Raw genomic sequence first — 19,138 nt, forward strand, 5'->3', positions numbered from 1 at the left:
AAGAGAGAGAAATGAAATCTTAAAAAAAAAAGTAATGCTGGAAGAAGATTGCTTCTCTAATCTTGAAATTTTAGAGATATTGAGGATTAATTTGTTCAAAAGTGGCAAGTTGAGATAAAAAAGGGAACAAGAAATGTATCATCCACCAACATATTAAGAACTGTAAATGTTTTGAGATAATATTTTGAAAAGGAACTACATATCACATTTATTTCATTACAGTGTACATAGGTACTGCAACCACAAAGTGGAATAATGTATTGTTCAGAACATGGTTTCTTATGGTATCTCATTAATGCTTTCTATTGTGAAATTCAGCTAATGATATATAGAAAAATACAATATTGTTTTCTCTGTTGTCTTAACTGACTAAAAGCCCTTGTCAAAAGGCCTTCTCTTAACTTCCTTACTTAAGCCAAAATTGTTTTTGTGGCTTCAGTTCCAATCATAGGGTCAACCACTGGCACATATTAATGCACCAGGTGTTGAAAATAGACCTCTTCTCATTGTGACTACTTTAAAATACTGGTCAAATTTACATTGCTGTGTACTTACTGTTATCAGAAACTCATAGAAGTGTCAAAAATTCAGTTTACCTATGTGATGCATTATTGTTTGCAGAATCTTAGGAGACTAAATTGTTAGAAACAAATGCCCATTTGCCAGTCAGGTTTCATATAATACAGCTATCATAACTAATATAATTCCCAAAGTGCATGAGGTATGATCTTGTTTGTAAGTTGTTTCATCTCTCATATTGGAACATTTAAATATGTGGATTGCTCTGCAACATTGGGGCTGCTTTGATTCATCTTTAATGACATGCTGATACTCCCAAAGGCTGATATTATGAAATAATTTTGTTTTATAATCTCCAAAGTTCAAAATGGTTGAGATATAGAATTATTTGAACTTGAGCAAGTGACTATATTATAGACTTGCCAAATATAGAATAAAGATATTCTATCTTTAACAAATGAGTGATTTCAAATTTATATTTGAATATGTGATTATGTGAAGAAATTTAAATTCAAAGGAAGTAGATATCTAGACAATGAAATATCTGGACTAGTTATGATACCATATAAGAGAATATTCTCAATAATGCAAAACCAGAAAACACACAGAATACTAAAGCCACTGGTATGATGTCATTATCTTGCAAACTTTAATGAAAAGGCAATGTTCTTTTTGTTGCCTTTCTCTGTTTTTGATTTTTCTTTTTTTGCTACTGTTTTTTGGTTAAATTATGAACATAAAAGATTATGGACATAAAATGTTGTGAGTAATGTAAAATAGCAAGGGAGGCTATTAGGACATGTCTTAACAACATTAGTCCTCTCTTTTCTGAGACTTTGTCCCTTAAGGACATTTTCAGAAAAACTTAGAATGCGTCACAGTGAAATTCTATGTAAACAATCTAAAGACAAGAAAATGACCTTTTTGAATGCTTTATTAATGATATTTCATTATTATAAGAAAATGCCTAAAATGGGTTATTCTTATATATTTTGTCATCTATCTAGTTGATTAAAATACCTTTAATTTTTCATGTTTCATAAAATAGGTCATATTTAAAGTTACTTGGATCTTACCTCAAATCTTTTGAAAAATAAATAATCTCATTGTTAAATTCAGATGTGCTAACGTGTATCACAGTAGTTTCTATAATCCCAAAAGATATTAGTGTGCAAATGTCTTCTTTTTTTTTTTTTAAGATTTTATTTATATATCTAAGAGAGAGAGATAGCATGGTTGGGGGAGAGGAAGAGGGAGAAGCAGACTCCCTGATGAGCATGGAGCCATACCTGGAGCTTTACCCCAGGACCCTGGTTCATGATTTGAGCCAATGGCAGATGCTTAACCTACTGAGCCATCCAAGTGCCCACAAATGTCTCATTTTCATGTATCGTTTTTTGGTTTGATATGTATGTATTTTGTTGGCAAAGCATCAGATTCAATTAATGAGATTATTTTTGCAAGATAACCATAACCATAATAAGCTTTACCTTATACTATAATAAAATAATGAACACACAAGATAAATTTCCAAAAATACAAAAACTCACAAAGAATATTATTAATGTCTTTACTAAAAGCTAGAGATTCTTCTCTATGACTATATATACAATTTCACATATCTTACATAATGTTCTCCAATAGCTTTTCCATCAACGTATTTTCTAGGTATATACTGATCATCACTGGAGATATACTTTGGATGGTTGATAGACTTTTTTGGATACACATTCAAATTGTTCTATAATAAAGAAATATTATGTTTATTTACTCAACAATGTTGAACATTGAAAAATATTTATTGAACATTTAACATGTACCATGCATCAAGATACTGACCAGAATAATTCATGGTTTTGAACTTCTTTAGGTGTATTTTTAAAAATAATAACAGAAAAGATTGTTATCATAAAACAAAGCTTATTTGAAATCCTAACATGTATTGCCAAATTTTCTCTCCTAGTTTATAGACTTAAAACAGTAGTTTAGAGACCTTCCTTCCTTTCCTCAATGGGCCTGGATATTAACAAGTTAATAAGTTTTGATATTTGATGTGTGGAAAAAATAATCAGTATTTATTGATTCACTTGTGATTTAATTTTTTCTTATTTGAGATTTTAATATATTTTTTTCTGGAAATTGTCTGTCCATGGTCTTAACACATATCTTTACCTACTTTGATGTTTTTGCTTCTTAACAAGATAGAAGATCTTTATGGGTTAGTATATAGGACATAAACACTTTCCCCCAATTTTGCTAGAAAAATTGTTTTTATTATTCCAATTAATTATTTATTTTGGTGTGTTTTCTGTTTTGTGTAGCTTATTCAGAAGTATTATTTTCATCATCTAATCTTTAGAGATATTGATTTATGCCTTATTCTCACACTTGTCAGTTATAGTTTTATTTTTCACCTAACTTTAAAAAAAAATCTGTAAATTATTCTGGTATAGGGGATGGAGTACCAAATTCTCACCATTTTAATTATATTTTATTTTTAGGATTTTATATTCTAATCATATATTATTATTAGTGAATTTATAGAGCTATTTTCTTTCTTTCATATTTATTTTTATTATCTTCTTCAATTTTTTACAAAACAATATCAAAATGCTAGGGAATTTCTTTTATGTTACTTCTTTGATATCATGATTTTGCCATTATTTTACTGATAATTTTGGTTAAATAACTCCTTGATATCTCTTTCATGTATTGTTTAGGGTTCATAAGCTTGAATTACAAATATTTTCAGGGACATGATATTGTGTATATATAAGAATCCAAACATTTCCATATTACCATTGCATTTAATTTTCCAGTAATTACCAAAACTGAGCCTGCATACCACTCTCATCTTTCCACCAGTGACTTTAATGAGTACTAATTCTTTAATGAAATGGGTTGGAGTAAAACATTCTTAGAATAAATCCACATTTATAAAGCTTTTAGTTATAGTATCTCCTAAGTGATAGTATGGTGATACTATGTACTATCTGTATACTATGTGCATTTTAATATACAGACCTCAGGGGTGCATATGTCCGTGTGATCACATGGTAGAGAATTGTCATAAAATTTATATGTAGTTAAAATATTTACATTTTCTACTATAGAGCTGAGAAAATATAGAGATGATCTAAAATTTGTTTTGAAAAAATTAACGAATGCATTTATATGAAAAAAAAATCTTTTAACTAACATTTTTAGTGTAAAAAAAACATTTTCAGGAACTCCAGACAATATATATTATAAATATTTTTTTAAATTTTTTATTAACATGTCAAAACTCATTATAGCTTTATGTTCTTAACAATAGGTTATCTTAATTCCCTTTTAGTGTCTTTTTAGTCTAAAAACTTAATGTTAATAATTTCCAAGATGGGGACACCTGAGTGGCTCAGATGGTTAAGCTACTGACTTTGGCATAAGTCATGACCCCAGAGTCCTGGGATCGAGTGGTGCATTGGGCTCTGAGCTCATCAACGAGTCTGCTTCTCCCTCTGACCCTCTCCCCTCTCCTGCTTTCTCTCTCTCTCTCAAATAAATTTAAAAACAAAATTCCAAGATGTACATAAATAATGTGAAAAAGTCAAAGCTTTAATGTAGGAAGAATATTTTAGACATTTTTATAGTATCTTTTTGAGGTTGGCCAAATGTTTATCAAGTGAAATCCATAATTTTGTCACAATCTGCAGTACATCTTTTTATTATCATTATTAACATATAATGCATTATTTGCTTCAGGGATACAGGTCTGTGATTCATCAGTCTTACACAATTCACAACACTCACCATAGCACATACCTTCCCCCGTGTCTGTCACCCAGCCACCCTATCCCTTCCACCACCCTCTCCCCCAGCAACCCTCAGTTTGTTTCCTGAGATCAAGAGTGTCTTATGGTCTGTCTACCTCTCAGTTTCATTTCTCCCTCCCTTCCCCTGTGATCCTCTGTCTTATTTCTCAAATTTCTCATCTTTCATCAAGTTTACTTTAAAAATTTAAGTCATAAAGTTTTCTCTCACTTAAAATTTCCATGCTATAAGATGCATGTCATTTGAGTATATTACTATTCATTCTTCTTTGTACTTACCTACCCAAACTTTCTCTATTTTCTTTGAGGGATCTAATAAATTCTGGCTATTAGATTTCCCCATCATTTTAAGCCCTGGTATTACTTAAAAAAATTACATCTAAAATGATAATAATCCAATATGCTAGTCTCAAAAGTACTTGCTTTTTCTGGAATTTTCACTTCCACTCTGCTTTAGCTACTTAGCATTTGTCCACACCATGTGATTTGATATTAGTTATAATTTTAATATTTGAAGCCAAACAAACAACTTGTCCATCTATGATTCTAAACATTTCACTGTTTTGTTCTGGAACTCAGAGAGCTACAGTCTCTAGAACACTATCTTTCTTCTGATTTATCATCTAGCTTAAATTATATTTTGTACTTTATCTAAACTGAGCTCTTACTAGTGGATCCATATCGGTTTCTAACTTAAAACTTCTGTATATTATCTGAACTGCTCTCTTACAGATTAATCCAGATCGGACTCTTAGCTCCACTGGGCAATCGTCTCTCTAAATCCTTCCAGTCAATTTACTCCTTTGAGTATTTTTTTTTTTCCTGTATCTTCAAAAGCTTTCTAAAAATTCTTTCATCAAGAATTTCCCAACTTGCATACCACTTATAGCAATACCATGACTCTTCCTTTCTCCATCACTCAGCACTCACTTCAAAACGCTTTACTTTGTCAGTATGCCAAAGACCTTTCTAAGGTCACTGGCAGTTTCCCTTTTGTTGGGGCAGTAGATCGTTTTTAGTTATGTGTAACCTGAACTCTCAATTGCATTTGACTTGGTATACAACTTTCATTGTCTTTTTCTGTTTATTTGATTCTAACACCATCCACTTGATTCTAAGACAGATTTTTTTTTGTCTTCTCTCTGACCCTTCAATCTCAGACTCTTTGAGGACTTCTCATTTGGCTTCTTAAAAGCTAGTATTTCCTAAGTTGTCTTCAACATTCTTCCATTTAATTTGACATACTTTTTTTTTCTTTTTTTGTGTGCTCTCAACAATTCCCATGGTTTAGAAATTAACACTAATGAGTGAATGAAATTAAAACTCTTTCCCAGAACTTTCAACCATATAATAAACTGCCCATGTAGCTTTTCAATATATTGTATTTTTTGCAGACACATCAGCAAATTTCTTAGAATTTTGACACACAAAGCTAAAGGAATAAATTCAATCTGGAAACATTCAAGGTATATTCCCATACTTCAAGAATGGATGAAAATGGAAATGAAGTAGCTCAAGGGACAATATATAATGAATTTAGTTCATAGTGAATTATTTTGCAATGTAAAAATGCCATTAAAATGCTCAAGGTTTATTAACATAGAAGATTTTAAACTGAATTATTTATCTGCCTCTGCTGAAAGCTGTTTTTGGATTTCTCACTATTTGCCACAATTTGATAATGAGAAACCATACTCATCCTAGACATTCTTCTTTTCTTTTTTTTTAAGATTTTATTTATTTATTTGACAGACTGAGATCACAAGTAGGCAGAGAGGCAGGCAGAGAGAGAGGAGGAAGCAGGTTCCCTGCTGAGCAGAGAGCCCAATGCGGGGCTCGATCCCAGTACCCTGAGATCATGACCTGAGCCGAAGGCAGAAGTTTTAATCCACTGAGCCACCCAGGTGCCCCCATCCTAGGCATTCTGTTTATATTTGAACTACTGGGTTTGGGAAATGAAAAATTAATGTATTTGCCTAGCCCCCAAATAAATGAAATAGACCAGTTATAAGAGAAACTATATGTGTATGTGCATAGGTATGTGTGACTGTGTAGATATATGTACATACAGCCATATGTATGATTATACCTTTATTTACTTAATTAAATTCTTGGGTTGGGTGTTAAAATACAGTTTTCTGAAAGTAGTGTCTAACTATTAAATAACTGACTGCTACTAAAGACAAATACCAATTCTGTACAATTGGTATATCTGAAATCAGCACATTACCTTCTTATAGTCACAGTTCAAATCTGTGTAATTTTTCATGCAGATGCCAATAATAGTCTTTTGGATACATTTTTCTCACACACTTATTGGCTCTAGTATCTTATCTCTGCTTATCCCTCTGGCATCAAGTTCAAGCTCCTGATTGCATATAAGGCCTTCAAAATTTTCTCACTCTCTATATAACTGCATGTGTATATGTTTCTTGGTGGCAGCAAAGAAAACTCTATTTAGTAGATAATTTGAAGGGTGGGGTGAGGAATGTTTTCTTGGTATTATTCCCAGATAACAACTGTATTTTCCTTATGAGATTATTTCTATTTGATTATTTACTTGCTATATTGTTTCTGTGACAATAATCAGTTCACATATGATTGATAAATAGAATAATATTAGCCTAATGTGGAATTTACAATTATTCATATACATTTTTTTTTCTGAGCATAGTATCATTTTGAAGGATGAATGAACAGTAGTTAAATGCAGAGAACACAACGTGAACACATTACTTTGTGGACCAATAGATACTATATCACAATACCTATTTCTTACCTGGCTCAATTTGCCCACATGTTCTACCTTGGAAGTGTGGATATTCTCTTTGCCTCTTATTGTTATTCAGCTGTTGAAAATATTTCTTACACACAATTTCATCAACCTTTCTTTTACTTTATTAAAACAAAGTAAAGCCACACATTTTCTGTAGTTCATTTTTTTTCATTTATTTTAAACATCTTTTCAACTGTGTGGTATTTTTATTGTAATTATTATTGGTTTCTCTTAGTGATCGCAATACAGAGTTGTACAGATTTCAAATTATATACCCCTCATTACTTCATATAACCCATTATTTTCAGGGTATGATTTTGCGGAAGCTATGTTCCAAGAATGTATATATTTGTTAGCAGAAAATCTTATATCTATACAAATGATTGAAAGGTTTTATGTTGCTTTGTTTTAAAATTAAAGTTAATATCTCATTTTAAACTAGTTAATAGTAGTTTTGGGTACTTTGTAAATAGTATTTCATTTAACACTCACAACATCCCTAATAGTTAGGTGCCTTTGTTATATTTTTAGAAGGTTTTTTCCCTTAACAGGTAAGAAAAGCAAATAACTTGCTTAAATAATAAGACGACTAGTAGATTATAGTAAGGAGTAAAGTATAGACCATAAATGTCTACAAACGTAGTTAACTAGCAAAGAAACATTGACTTTTTTACATAGAGAAAAGGATTTATTACGTAATAACTAATATCACATTTGGTTAAATATATATATAACTTCTACCAATTCTTCTTCAATAAAAGGCCATATATTTATTCAAATCTTATAAAATCACATTCCTCTGTGCCAAGCAATCTTCTAATATTTTCTAATCATTGCATATACAATAGTAATAAAAATTGTCTATCTGTTCTCACAGAGGTTGTACAATTAAAAAATGTACAAAAAAACTTTAGAAGTACATAAAATCATTTTAGATAGGAAGATCAAAAGCAGAGTAATGAAAAAAAAAAGTATGGGATTGATATGAGAATTGATATGGGATCAGATAGCATCAGGGAGAGTCTCTGTATAGGAGTCCTCCAAAGACCTCAAATTTTATACAGGAAATCAAATAGTTGAGTAAAACAGGGTTTATTTAGTGTTTGCCCAGGAGTGAGACAGAGGAAAAGTAGTGCAAAGTAGTTAATCATTGATTAGGTTGTGTGATTGCAGCTCTAGACCCTAGAATTGAGCTTAGAGATGAATGAACATGTGGGAAAAATAATAATAGAATGCAATTGTTGGAAAGTACTTGATAAATCAAAGAATATTTTAGTTAGAAATAGGAGTTTAAGTCAATACGAAGGAGAAATGGCTGTGATGAGAAAGATGATTGAAATTTGTGTTTAGGAGTGGTGAGCATAAGACTCAGGGAAAGAGGGGCACCTGGGTGGCTCAGTGGGTTGAAGCCTCTGCCTTCGGTTCAGGTCATGATCCCAGGGTCCTGGGATTGAGCCCCTCACTGGGCTCTCTGCTCAGCAGAGAGCCTGTTTCCCCCCGCCTTTCTCTCCTTGCCTTTCTGCCTACTTGTGATCTTTCTCTGTTAAATATATAAATTAAAAAATATATATTTAAAGACTCAGGGAAAGAGTGAGTGAATAGATAGAAAATCTTAATTTGTGTAAACTGAGGAACAAAAAGACAGGAAATTAAAGTTATACTAAAATCACCAACAGAGATTCAGAGCTCAGCGGTAAACAGAAAGGATGTTCTTTGTGGCACTCAGAGGATGGACAAGATGCTACCGATTCGCAGGAAGAGGAGGAGCTCTTAGTGCTGTATTGTGAGCCAGGTGTGAGGTTCACTCCCAGGTCCCTAAGATTATGACTCGAGGGGTAGGCAGATGCTTAACTGACTAAATTCAACTGTCCTGTGTCAGATGTTTTCATCATTATTGGCGTTTAGGGATAGAAGAAAGGGCTGAGCTCTTCTCTAATGTGGCTCTGGGTCATGTGTCTCAGTCTAGACCTATCTGCAGGTTGTAGAACGAATTGTGTGTCTAGATTCTAGCATCAGCTGTTACCTGTTACCTATGTAGTTTCAGGAGAAAGTCTCTAACCCATGACTGATTGTTCGAGGGTCTCACTAGATGTTGTCTAGGAGATGTTGTCTCCTGCTCTGCAGAGCACTCAGACTACCTCTGTGATATCCTGGATGCTGAGTAGTCACATGTGTCAGGCAAAGACATTCACTGTGTAAATAACCATCATAATATGAAGATTTGAATTACTGAACTCCATGCTCCTCAAGCGGATAGTGCACTAAGACTCTATAAAACATCTATGCTGTTTCTGCCACTGCTGTCTATGTGTTTCTCAAAACAGAGATCCAAATCTGCAGAGTTACAAGGCACTCCTGTGGCACAATGGAGGCACACTAGACTTAAGCCCATGGTCTTTTTTTTTGTTTTGTTTTTTTTTTTCTTTTTGAGATACAGAGTACAAGAGAGAGCAAGCACAAGCTGGAGTTGGGGGCAGAGGGAGAGGGAGAGGCAGTCTTCCCGCTGAGTGGGGAGCCCAATGCGGGGCCCTATCCCATCCCAGGACCCTGGGATCATGACCAGAGCTGAAGGCAGATGCTTTAACCCACTAAGCCACACACAAGCAGCTGCTACTAAAAATATGGACACTGGGGTGCTTGGGTGGCTCAGTCTGTTGAATGTTTGGTTTTGGCTTGGGTCATGATCTCAGGGTCCTGAAATTGAGCCCTGTGACAGGCTTCCTGCTCAGCAGGGAGTCTGCTTCATCCTCTCCCTCTGCACCTTTGCCCATGAGTGGTCTCTCTCAAATAAAATATCTATAAATAAATAAATAAATAAATAAATAAATAAAATATAGACATTTCCTTGCCTTTATAATTCCTAAGAAAATAACCAATGCTTTAAATACTTAATCAATATTCAAATTTCCCCTACTGACTCTTAAATACCTTCTTAAATTTCGTTCAAATCATGATCCAAAGTTCCAGGTTTCACATTTAGAAATTTTCAGTTCCATTGCTTCTTGGCCTTTTGGCTAAGAACAAGTATAGGAATCTTAGGTTCCAACAGGCTTTTTTTTTTTTCCGCTTTTGTTTTTGGATACTATTTATTGAAGTGACTAAGTCATTCTCTTGGATAATTTTCACATAATTGTGTTGCTTCCTCATAGTGTCATTTTGCTCACTCCCCCTCTACTCCCTGTGTTTGCTATCACCTACAAGGTAGCTGCAAACGTTTGTTGAATTCAGATCCAAATTTTGCAGCAGGAACAATTCATAGGTGATGCATTGCTTTTCTAAAAACATCAACTAAGTGCCTACATAATGTCTAGCTGTCCTGCTTTAGTGAGGTGATGACAGGTCAGTGAGTTAGGGTTGTGACAGTCCAAAGCCCAATTATACAGTCTGGAACCAGCTCCGTAAAATGGCGCTGAAAACATCTTAAGCACGGAAAGGAAACTAAGGTATTACCTGCAAAAATATAATTGTCTTTTAGAAGACTCACAAGAATCCAGATAAAATTGAGAGGGTATTTTTTTTTTTTTAAGATTATTTATGTGTTTATTTGAGAGAGAGAGAGATTAAGAGAACTAAGGTATTATCTTACTTGCATATCTGCAAATGGTCTCTGGGCACCTGGGTAGCTCAGTCGTTAAGTGCCTGCCTTGGGCTCAGGTCATGATCCCAGGGTCAGGCTCCCTGCTTAGCAGGGTGTCTGCTTCTCTCTCTCCCACTCCTCCTGCTTGTGTTCCTTCTCTCACTTTGTCTCTCTCTGTCAAAGAAATAAAATCTTCAAAATAAAACAAAAATAAACACGTAATTGTCTTTTAGAAAACACCCAAGAATCCAGATAAAATATTGAGGGTATTTTTTTAAAGATTATTTATTTGAGAGAGAGTAAGAGGGTTGATGGGAGGAGGTGCAGAGGGGGAGCAGGAGCCTGAAGAATCCCGGGACCCTGGAGTGGTGACCTGAGCTGAGGGCTGCCGCTTGGCCAACTGAGCCACCCAAGTGCCTGAGGGTATCTGTAGCAACATTATTGTAAAATGTGTGTGTGTGTGTGTGCGCGTGTGTGTGTGTGTGTGATGTGTATCAGTATGTGGTCAACGAAAAAACAAACTAAATAAATAACATGAAGTTAGTAACAATGATAGTAGTTGTGGAGAGCATGTTCTGAGCTAAAGTCATGAATATTTTAAGTGGAAAGACCAATCCAAGAGAGAAGGCAACAGAAAGAAATAAAGTTAGGTTTGATTATATGAAATCCACAGGGAGAATGGAGGAAAATATTTTGGAAACAACATTTAATAGCAAGGATTCCTAAGACATTTTCATGCCTCTAATTGGAAGGGTTTAGTGTGAAGAACAAATACTTAGTTAAAAATCATGCAGGGGCGCTTGGGGGGCTCAGTGGGTTAAGCCTCTGTCATGATCTCAGGGTCCTGGGATCGAGTCCCACATCGAGATCAGGTCATGATCTCAGGGTCCTGGGATCGAGTCCCACATCGGGTTCTCTGCTCAGCAGGGAGCCTGCTTCCTTCTCTCTCTCTCTGCCTGTCTCTCTGCCTACTTGTGATCTTTCTCTGTCAAATAAATAAATAAATAAAAATCTTAAAAAAAAAAAAAGAATCATGCAGAGAAGTTTTCTATTAAAGGAAGAAGATGGAGGAATTTTTTGAGTGGAAATTGATCATTTAGAAGTTTTTTTGCTATTGACAGACTATAAGTGCCCTCAAGTGTATTCGGGGAGTATTAGAAGGCATGGAGAGGTGGACAATTGGGTCTGATTAGTGACTGTGCAAGGCAAAATTGGAAGAAGTATCATTATGCTGATAAATATTCTGGGAGACTTGATAACTAATGCTGTCCAGTGTAAATGGGTATATAGGCATGATGATCAATTCTGGTAATTTCTTAGAAGTATGGTGGGAAATTTGGAGAACAAACTGGTTATGAATTTAAGCCGGTGAGGATAAAGGAATAGTCTGTTTATACTCTGTGTGCTCTTCTCCTGGCCCCACATTATTCTTGCTTTATGCTTTGTATTTACTGTGAAATTGGCTTGTTACTTTATGCTTCTTCCTTTCATGCTCTCTTTTATAATTCTGAATATTTTTATGCAGCTTTTAAATTTTCCATTTTTAGAACCATCTCTGTTTTCCTGCAGAAGCCTTGCTTTGTGATTGCTGATTATACAGTGTGATAGCACTCTGTCTTTCTTATTTGAGCACTTCATAATAGCAAATTCTTTAGCAGATGCATTTTCTTTTCAAGGTCAGCAAAATTATATACATTGGTTGGTGCCAGCTTTAGTGTTAAAACTTTTTGTTGTTGTTGGGATGAAATAAGAAATGGTTCTTTTATTTTTCAGATGTATAAACAATATCACACATATTATATCTTACTGGCTTCCTTGATTCTATTTTAGCTTGATCACTTAATTATGTAGTTGGCATTTATAAGACTGCAAATAAATGGTTTATAAGGAAAAGAATGGTCCATTTAGTTCTAGTGAAGTACTGTACTGAATGAATCATTTGTACCAAATAAACAACTGACTCAACAATATTAAATCAACAGCCAGTATTTTAGTGCATAAGGAGCTTTGTATAATATGTGTGGTGTTTACTTATTATAAAAAAGGAAACAGAATTCATGTGTCTGCCCTTTTGTTCAGGCTTTCTTATAGGATTATAGTGTTTGGAAGGACTATAGCAGTACAGATTAATAAAGTAGTGTAACCAAGGAGTCAATGCAAAGAGCACAGGACATTCTGTCATGACATCATGTTTCCTACTGAGCATTCTATTACTTGATTGATATCTCCTATACTTTAATTTCATTTTGCACATATAAGAAGTTTTCAGTCAGAGTGTATCTTTTGACTGAGAGGAAAAGAGACAGTTGTATACTTTGGATATTAGAAAAAGGAATATATGTGGAAGTTATTAATAAGAAAAAGTTTGGCTTAATAGAAACATGTTTACAATATCTGTCAAAATTTTAAAAAATAATCTTTAGGGGATCCTGGGTGGCTCAATAAGTTGTGTCTGACTCATGATTTTGCCTCAGCTCATGATATCAGGGTCATAAGTCTGAGCCAAATGTCAGGCTCTGCCTTGGCTGTGGAGCCTGCATAAGATTCTCTCTCTTCCCCCCTCTGCTCCTCCTTATCTCTTTCAAATATAAATAAATAAATAAATAAATAAGAAAGAAAGAAAAATCTTTTTATCAAAATCTGAGATTAGTCAATGTTTATATATTCTTCCTTAATAATTCAATGTAATTATAATTATCTGAGTCTTAAGAATACTTTCAATTTGGGGGCATGCTTTCCATTTTGTAAGCTATTGTTGTCCAGTATTTTGTTTCTGCGTATGCATATACGTTATTATTACTGTTATCTATATTATTTTATATAAATGAATTCCATATATGTATATATATTCTGCTATTTTATATAGAAGTATCCCCCTATATGCCATTTGCTTTGTTCAACATTGTTTAGTTTACCTTATCTTTTCATCCTTGAATTAACTTATTTTTCTAAAAGTTGGTCCTTTAGGTATTCAACTAATAATAGGCAGAATGGGTCTACTGAGTGTGAGATTTCTCACTCTAGTAATGTCCCTGTGTTTTCTTTAAAAGATACTCCATTTAGAAGAATTGTCCAATGCATTTTATTGCTGCTATTTAGAAATCTGGTATCAGTTTAATTGCCATCCATGAAAATTTGAAAAATGTGAAAATACATAAAGATAATAACAGATTCTAGATGGAGTTATCTGCCTCCAGAGGTTAATTACTTTTGCTTCCTTGGGCAGGACTGTGGAGGTTACAGGTCACTTGAATCCAAACAGGAAATGAGATGATTCAAAATTCAGCTTCAGTTCTTGTAGGAACTGACTTATTTCTGATTTGCCCTTATTTTGCAAAACCAATTGGGATATTGTGCCTTTACCAGGGCTTCTACCTCTCAATTGGGGATGTAGTCCATTCCTTCTGTTATCTTAGGCTTGTGAGTTTGTGGGAAGTCCTGCTCAGCTGTTTCTTCCCATAAAAGCTGATATCTCTAGGGGATTGTGACTTCAGTTGCTAGACTCAGCTTTCTGGACTTTCTGCCTTCCCAGATCTTGGTTTCATAATTCTTCATGTTTCTAAATACTTTGTGGAAAATTTGAGAAAATATTTTCCATACTTTTCTAGTTGTCCTCAATATGAGGTATGGGAGGAATATATATACTTTACCATTGTAATTAATATTTTTTTCTTATGCTTGCATATGCCTAATATATTGTTCACTTTTAACCCCTATTTCTTTTAAGCTGTTTCATATTTTCTTAATCATTTCATGTTCTACTTTCTGAGTAATTTCCTCTGGTCCATATTCCACCTAACTAATTCTCTCTTCTGCCTGGTCTAGTTGTCTGTTCTATCATCCCATTATTTTGTTATTACTAAAAATAAGTTGATGATAAATTTGATTTCTATAAATTGTATTCAGTCTTTTGTCAAATAAACTCCTGTGTATATAAACAAGGATAAATTATATAAGTATATTATTATGTTATATACTATATAATTATATACACATATGATTTACTTTTTCTTTCAAGAGGTTTATTAGAAATAACAGTTGGTACACTTTAATTCATAATGTTGTTTTCTTGGAGTGGTACAACATGTGACTCTTGATCTCAGGGTTGTGAGTTCAAGCCCTACACTTCCATTAAACTCTTGAACAGAGCCAGCTCTACATAGCATACTTCTTAGATCTATATTCTATTTCTTTTATTCTTTATATTTTCTCACACAAGCCATAAGGAACCCAGGATGTAAACAACAAAAATTGGTCATATTTTCATTAATTCTCAGAAGTCTCTGTGGTTCAATATGGAGGTTCCATCACATTTATTAAATTTCTTTAATCCCTAACTTCTCTCAGAACTTATTCTTCCTACTGGGATTGCTGAATCAAGAAAAGGGTCAGAGTAAAGGGCAAGTTTTACTGAGGGTTATAAGTGAGGGCCTAAGTATTCTAGGATTCATGGATTTCAAAACTTTTTAATGGTGATTCAGAATAAGAAATTATTATTGGTCTTATAAAAATAAAATGTACTTATACAATTTAAACTACTGAACAAAAGTTCACGAAACAATATTTAACCCATCTAGAATTTATTGCAATACATTGCGTCCAGTGTCATGATGATCCATCTCTACTTATTCTATTCTATTATATTCTATTCCTTTAAGTAATGCTAAGAATAATACACATTCCATTTTTCAATTTATTAGTGACTCACAATCAACAGTTTGGAAAATACTACTTTGTTAAAATAAATATATTTTAACTACATCTTTAAGTACATATATATTGAATTACATATATTATTCATTTAAGATGTTATCCCTGGGACACCTGGGTGGCTCAGTTGGTTAAGCATCTGCCTTTGGCTCAGGTCATGATCTCAGGGTCCTGAGATCAAGCCCTGCATAGGGGTCCCAGCTAGCAAGGAGTCTGTTTCTCCCTCTGCCCATCCTTGTTAGTGCTCTCTCTCTCTCTCAGATAAGTAAATAAAAATACAAATGAATTAAAATGAAATAAAATAAAATAAAAAGTAATAAAATATAATGTTATCCCTTAGTGATATAAACACTTCCAGTTTTTAAGAAATGAATTATAAGTCATGGTTAGAATATGAAAAAAAAAAGTTACACAAATCAAGTTTAGTATCTTGATAATTTTGGAGACTGGCAGATGCATTAGATCCTCTATGTAGTTATAATTCATTTATAAGCCAGTTGTCTAACTTTAATGTATTCCACAATATAATCTTCTAGACTATTCATCCATGCTAAAAATCCTTATGCAACATATGTTCTTTATCATTAAAATTGTTTTTTTTTCTGCCATTCTTCAAACCTATTCTACCTTCCCACAACAAGCACAGAATATTTCAGCAAATGTATTCTCTGCTCTTTGAAAAGGTGACTGAAACCAATCTAAAGGCTTATATAATCAGTTAATAACTATGTTTTACTAGGACACACTGTTAAAAGGTAACACCTATAAATGCCAAGTTTATTCCAAAAGTACATTTATAGTTTATCCATGTTGACAGAGTTAGAAGGACATAGGTTTCCCAGTAAGTGTTTAGAATTTCTAGCTTCTCTGATGTATCATTGTGGGTTCAGCCAGTATTCAGCCATTTAGTTCACAGGGATTAGAATGATAGTTTTTCATTTCCACCATAGGAGGCAGTACAAAGTGCTGTTGAAAGCAGGATCTCATGTGCATATTATTTAAATAGACATAAATTGGGAGCTTTTATATACACCCACCATAGGTGCTCAATCTCCATCTGTTCAATATAAATGGATTCCAATCATATTTGTATTTTCTGCTATTACCCATATTCAAAACTCAGTTAAAACTATGGAAGTCTCAGGACGCCTGAGTGGCTCAGTGGGTTAAGCCTCTGCCTTCAGCTCAGGTCATGATCTCAGGGTCTTGGGATCTAGCCCCGAATCAGCTCTCTGCTCAGCGGGGAGACTGCTTCCCCGCCGACCCCCGCTCTGCCTGCCTCTCTGCCTACTTGTGATCTCTGAGAGTCAAATAAATAAATAAAATTTAAACAAAATAAAAAAAAAAATAACTATGGAAGTCTCTGTTGTATGCATTTTCATCGTATTTTCTTTGGTAGCAGATTTTCACTATGAGTAACAAAAATAATTATTTAAAAATATCTTTCAGCAAATACTGTTAGTATACATTCCAGAACAACCAATAGCTACATAAATAATAATAATTTTATTAGTAAATACAAATACAAAAGTGTCTTTACGTTCATATCCTCAAATTTAAAAAATTAATATCTAAGTTAAATTTTGTGTCTGCTCATTTGTAATGCTGTTATCACCTTTTGTTGGATATGCTAAATAGTTTTATTTTATTTATTTTATTTTTTTATTTTTTAAAGATTTTATTTATTTATTTGACAGAGTTTACAAGTAGGCAGAGAAGCTGGTAGAGAGAGAGGAGGAAGCACGTTCCCGCTGAGCAGAGATCCCGATGTAGGGCTCGATCGCAGGACCCTGGGATCATGACCTGAGCCAAAGGCAGAGGCTTTAACCCACTGAGCCACCCAGGCACCCCTCCTAAATAGTTTTAAATATGTGATTACAATTTTGACTTATAGTTATTTGTCCATGATAATGTGCATATATACATTGTCTTTTTGCAATAAATTTAGAATCTATTGAGATAGCCTAGTTATGTCTTATTATCATCATTCTTTTTTTTTTTTTAAAGATTTTATTTATTTACTTGACAGAGAGAGATCACAAGTAGGCAGAGAGGCAGGCAGAGAGAGAGAGGAGGAAGCAGGCTCTCTGCTGAGCAGACAGCCTGATGCGGGACTCGATCCCAGGACCCTGAGATCATGACCTGAGCTGCAGGCAGCGGCTTAACCCACTGAGCCACCCAGGCGCCCTTATTATCATCATTCTTATTACCACTTTAAAAAGCAATGTTTTGAAAACAAAAGAGCAATGTAGAATGTTCCTTTGATGGTACTCTTCTTTTAATTTATTATAAACTGAGTTAATTTGCTTAATACTGGATATCAAAGTTAAGAATTAAATTTTCAATAAAATCTTTAAAATGATAGCAGAGTTCATTTTAAGAGAAAATAAATATATTTTGGTAATTGTGATCCATTTTTTCTATTAGGGCTGTATTTGGTAACTGTATTTTGATTTTCTTATCCAGGTAGAATTTTTTAGTAAACTATGTATTTATTCCTAATGACAGTATAAGGAAAATATACTAAAGTGATGGTCTTCTATGATCAATGGGCTTACAATTATTAAAAGTCAATAATATATATTATTCCAATAGTGTGTATTACTCTTGGTAAAGAAAATAACTCACTTTCAGGTACCAATATAAAAAAAAAATAAGATCAATGTTCCTTGGTTTTAAATGAAGTTGTTTGGGCGCCTGGGTGGCTCAGTGGTTTAAGCCTCTGCCTTCAGCTCAGGTCATGATCTCAAGGTCCTGGGATCAAGCCCCACATTGGGCTCTCTGCTCAGCGGGGAGCCTGCTTCCCCTCTCTCTCTGCCTGCCTCTCTGCCTACTTGTGATCTCTCTCTGTCTATCAAATAAATAAATAAAAATCTTAAAAAAAATTTAAATGAAGGTGTTTAAGCTTTGTATTGAAGAATAACTTACATAAAGTGCACAAGTTCTATGTCATATACCTTAGTATATGCCCACAGATTGGACATCTATGTAATCAGTCCCCAGATTGAAAAACAGAAAATTAGGAAAAAATTAGAAAAATTACAAAAACAGAAAAACCCTAAAGCTCTTATCATAGCTATCCACCATGCTTATCAGCACACTGCCAAGATTTATCTCCACTTATGACACTGAATAACTTCTTTATGCACTTCCTAAGATTGAATCTGTCTTCCAGAAGAAACTATTAGATTCTTGGCATGGGGAGGAAAATGTATATACATATATTCCTCCCATTTTTAAATTGGATTATTCATTTATTTTATTTAAATTCCAGTTAGTTAACATACTGTATAATATTGATTTCAGGTATACAATTTAGTGATTCAGTGCTTACATACAACAGCTGGGGCTTATCATAAATGCACTCCTTAATCCTCATCACCTATTTAACCAATCCCTCCACCTACCCGCCCTTTGTTAACCATCACTTTATTCTCTGTAGTTGAGAGTCTTTTTCTTGGTTTGCTTCTTTCTCTTTTTGCCCTATGATAATTTTTTTTTGTTTCTTAAATTCCACATAAGAGTGAAATGATACGGTATTTGTCTTTCTCAGACTATTTCACTTAATGTGATACTCTTTAGCTCCAACCACATTATTGTAAATGGCAAGCTTTAATTCTTTTTTGTGGCCAAGTAATATTCCATTCAACATATATACTACCTTTTTATTTATTCATCAGTTGGAGGCACATGGGTTGTTTCTATAATTTGGTTATTGTAGATAAGATAATGCTGCTATAAACA

General features: G+C 33.8%; 1 protein-coding gene across 1 annotated transcript in view; it reads left to right on the top strand.

Moving 5' to 3' along the window:
- TECRL (trans-2,3-enoyl-CoA reductase like) overlaps positions 1 to 19,138 on the top strand; it is a 101,745-nt gene that overhangs the window by 38,059 nt on the left and 44,548 nt on the right. The window lies entirely within an intron of this gene.

This window comes from Neovison vison, chromosome 11 (assembly GCF_020171115.1).
Source record: "Neovison vison isolate M4711 chromosome 11, ASM_NN_V1, whole genome shotgun sequence".
Lineage (NCBI taxonomy): Eukaryota > Metazoa > Chordata > Mammalia > Carnivora > Mustelidae > Neogale > Neogale vison.